Source organism: Halichoeres trimaculatus, unplaced genomic scaffold, assembly GCF_033239565.1.
Source record: "Halichoeres trimaculatus isolate MK-OKI-2021-1 unplaced genomic scaffold, fHalTri1.1 fHalTri1_scaffold_19, whole genome shotgun sequence".
Classification (NCBI taxonomy): domain Eukaryota; kingdom Metazoa; phylum Chordata; class Actinopteri; order Labriformes; family Labridae; genus Halichoeres; species Halichoeres trimaculatus.
Genome location: NW_027437197.1, coordinates 27,658,892 through 27,663,291, shown reverse-complemented (window position 1 = coordinate 27,663,291; position 4,400 = coordinate 27,658,892). Strand labels below are relative to the sequence as shown.

Sequence of the window (4,400 nt, the reverse complement as noted above, 5' to 3'; positions counted from 1 at the left end):
TTGAGGTGAGGGATACAGAGCTCGCCCCCTGCTGGGGCCTCTGTTTCATGAGAGAAGCCTCTGGCACTCAGCATATTTCTGACCTGATCCCTCTGTCAGTCCGCTCTTTTATCAGTCTCCAGGCTTAACCTCCTCAGAGCCACAGCTCACATTTTCCTGACGTGAACCATGAAGTCCCTCCCTCACTCCTTACCTCATGCTTTTTCTCTTTTCTCCATCCTGCAACTTTGATGTCACTTCAACCACAATCCATCTTATCTCAGTCTCCTGAAGGTTTATAATACAAGAATTTCATATAAGAGGTATGTTAAATCCTGTCCTGTCCTCTGAAGTGGGACTAATATGGCGCTCAGGGTCATCTGGCTGAACTTCAATGAGCTTCTTCTTTATTTTGTACCCTGACAGTTGCCGTAGCAGCTTCAGTAACACACACATCTTAAGTTTGCTGCTGGTAGAGTTCTAGTTAGTCCTACTCAGGGGGATGAGCAGGACCATGGGCCTGCTGTGGGGGACTTTGTGGCTTGTGATGAGTTTTGTTTCCAGTTGAATGTGTTGAAAACCACAGACTTGATTGTTGGTTTGAGGACGTCTTTCCTCAATCAGCAGTTATCAGAGGCGCTGTGAGTGAGATGGTGGCGAGCTACAAATTCCAGGGTGTAGTCTTTAATGATGAGCAGTGTTTTGAGCCCCACGTTGATGGTGGTAAAGGGTCTGTCACGGGCATAGGCTTGGTGCGGCTGTGGGGGTTGGGCCTCACTGCCTAGCTGGGGGTGGGGGTCTGGCACGGGCCCTGTGGGGCGGGTAGGCCCGGCTGGCTCCTGTATCCCTTGGTGGGCTGTGGTGCGTGATCCTTTGGCCTGTTTCTCGCTGGGGGCCTCGGCATGGCGGGCTCCCTGTGGGGGAGCTGCCCTGTGCAGGCTGCCAGGGGGGCTATCCTGTTGCTTGGGCAGTGGTCTCCAAGGCCTTTCATGGCCTTGGATTTTCTGGGGGACAGGGTGTGACCTCCATCCCACTGCTACATGTCCACATCTTGCCCCACCTGGCCTGGCTGTGGTTCTTGGCCTCCCCGCTGGGGAGAGGTCTGGTCCTAGGGGAACTGGCTCTTGGGTGGCTTCGGGCCTTCCGCCTGCCATGGGGGGCGTAGGGGTGGCTGGGGGTTGGGGTGGCTTGGGGCCACCCCCACCCTTGGGGCCACCTGCTCACTGTGGCTCTCAACCTGCTGGTCATCATCTCCATCTCCCATTTCAGGTAGACGCTCAGAGCGCAGAGTGACCTCACAGAGCGTGTGACCACACAGAGCGTGTGACTGCACAGTGTGTGATGGAACACGGTGTGATGGCAAAGAGCATGTGGTCGTTCAGACATCAGAGGGCTTGGGGCCGGGCGGACGGGTGGTCAGGGAGGGGGGGTGCTATCTGCAGTGGGGGCCTCTGCTCTGGGCCCTGGGTGCTGTCTTTGGTATCGGCGGGGAGGCAGGTCTGTGTCCCCTTGAGTCCTGGGGTTGTCCCTGGGCCTGGCGGTTTGGGGACTGTGTGGGGGGGCCTGGGTGCCCTGGTGGCCAGGGGGGCGCCCGTGGCTGTGTGTTACTTACCTGGGTAATGGGTGACCACCTCACATGCATGCAGATACTCAAGCTTCTGTCGAGACTAACTAAGAGACATGATAGATCCCGTCAGAGCATGTTGAGTCGGGTACTATTACACATCTTCTCTTCTTCTCTTGTGATGCATCCCACTCCATCTCCTATCCACGTAGGCCCACACTCCCCACACTATCAAGACCCCACATTTCTGGTGTCCCTGGGTTCGTACAACCTTTACTTCCTGTATTGACTTGAATTAGCCCAGCACTTGAACTTCTATCTTAAATCAACAATAGTAGACGTTTGTCCTCCCTTCTGTTTGTCTTGTCTCGTCCTGCCTGTCATTATTTCCCCTTCTTTCACACTGTGGTGTGGCACGGCCCTCTCCTTCAGCTCACATCAGGGGTTAAATAAAGTTTAGAATGATGGAGTAGCCTACAGGGAGGGCTGGTGATGGTCACTAGCAGTTAATCATATTCACATCTCTCTGACTGCTAGAAAAAAAATGCATTGGTCTTTTCAACGCTGTCATATGACACAGTGCTCAGCAGAAAAGATAATGCAGACAAGGGGAAAAAATAAATAAATAAATACATGTTTGTAGAAAGACTGTTTATTCTCTGGACGTCTGTCCACTGACTGTCTGTCCTATGACTGATTGTCCACTGACTGTCTTTTCCACTCACTGTTGGTCAACTGAATGTCTGTCTACTGACTTTCTTTCCTATGACTGTCTGTCCACTGACTGTCTTTTCTCTGAATTTCTCTTCACTGACTGTCTGTCCTAGACTGTCGGTCCTCTGACTGATTGTCCACTGACTGACTGTCTGTCTTCTGAAAGTCTGGCCACTGACTCACTTTTCTCTGAATTTCTCTTCACTGACTGTCTGTCCACTGACTGTCTGTCCAATGCTGGTCTGTCCTCTGAATGTCGGCCCACTGTATGTCTGTCCTCTATATCTATGTCCAATGAATGCCTGTCCTCTTTATGTCTAGAAGATGACTGTCTGTCCTTGAATATCCTCTCTTCTGAATGTTTGTCCACTGACTCTCTGTCCTCTGACTCTTTGACCTCTGAATGTCTGTTAACTGTATCCCTGTCCACTTAAAGTTTGTCCTCTTACTGTCTGTCTGTCCTCTATAATTCAGTCCACTAACTGTTGTCCTTTAAATGTCTGTAAACTTACTGTCTGTCCTTGAGTTCCTCTCCTCTGACTGTTTTCTGACTGTCTGTCCTCTGACTGTCTGTCCACTGAATGTCCTTCCACTGACTGTCTGTCCTCTGAATGTCTTTTCACTGACTGTCTGTCCTCTGACTGTCTGTCCACTGACTGTCTGTCCACTGACTGTCTGTCCACTGACAGTCTGTCTTCTGAATGTCTGTCCACTGACAGTCTGTCTTCTGAATGTCTGTCCACTGACTGTCTGTCTTCTGAATGTCTGTCCACTGACTGTCTGTCCACTGACTGTCTGTCTTCTGAATGTCTGTCCACTGAATGTCTGTCCACTGACTGTTTGTCCACTGACTGTCTGTCCACTGACAGTCTGTCCACTGACAGTCTGTCCGCTGACAGTCTGTACTCTAAATGTCTGTTCCCTGTTACTCTGGCCCCGGATTGGGATGGGGCAGGGTTTTTTCTTTGGGAGTGGGATGGGACAGGAGTGAAAATCCTCTCTGGTGTCACTATCTAGTCTGACCCTGGCTGATTCTGTGTCCTGCAGGGTTAATATCTACACTTTACTCCATCTCACAAACCTCTACATGGCTCTGCACCTGATGACTGTATCAGAGTCCCTTCAGCTGTTATACTCAGACAGAAAAGCGTTCTGCCCTGGTTTTAGAGTTTTAACGTTGATTCTGTTTAACTTCACATCAGTTCCTGCTCACATCCTGTGCTCTCTGCTGGGTCTGCATTAACATGCATTAAGTATTTTACAGTCATACAGGAGGTTAAAGTGAATCTCTTTTCTCTCTGAGTCCTCTCTGAATGCACAGTCTGCTTCCTGTGGAGCTGAGTCAGGGTTGCATCATAGTTGTTTGCTGATGAAACTAAAGGTCTCAGTCTAAGTGTTTGCAGGCTTGCATCATGTGTTGATGTGGTAGCATGCTGTCTGACAGTAACACCTCTGACTGCAGAGATGTCCTCAGGCCTCACTAATGACAGCAGGTGTGAAACATACAGTGGGGAAGATGAACGTCACAGGTGGATAATTACACACTGAGGGCAGCGCAGAGCCCCACAGGGTTCTTCCCTGTTTGTCTGCTGGTCCAGCTCTGGAGGACGGAACCCTTCATGTGTTTTTTTCTAAAGTTCAACTTTGACTGATGGAGTTAAAGACAAGTTTGACTCTTTCACTATCTTCCTTTAGCTTCCACATTAGCCAAAGAGTTTAACAGCCTCAGAGTTAGTGTCAATCTCTGAACACAGGTGGACTTATCAGACTGTTTTCTGACTCTGACTCAGCTCTGCAGCTCTGCAAAGGAGGACGGCATGGTGCTCACATCCCAAGAAGAGCAACAAACTGGATCAGGTGGAGGTGGAAATGTTTAAAACTCTGACGCAGGAAACAGACAGTGGAAATGTTTAATGACAGACAGGTTCATATATTACCACAGGAAATAAGTGAACACACACTTTTTCACTCATTCACAGTCTGTGTGTAGCATGGGGAGCTGGTGTGAGCAGTGTCTGAGGGTGAATCATTCACTCATCAAATCAGGGTTTCATTTATGGCTCTGCTCTTTTAAACATGGGAGAAACGTTTGTCTAAGCACACAGAGCTCATCACGTGACATCTTCCTCCTCCACATCTGTCT

At 49.7% G+C, this 4,400-nt stretch overlaps 1 protein-coding gene across 1 annotated transcript in view; it reads right to left on the bottom strand.

The window, feature by feature from the left end:
• LOC141808695 (trace amine-associated receptor 1-like) overlaps positions 1–35 on the bottom strand; it is a 1,212-nt gene extending 1,177 nt beyond the window's left edge. Inside the window, exon 1 of the mRNA XM_074695373.1 lies at positions 1–35. This exon is cut by the window's left edge and continues 126 nt beyond it. The gene's annotated coding sequence lies outside the window, so the exon portion shown is untranslated.
• Between the last annotated feature and the right edge of the window lie 4,365 nt (positions 36–4,400).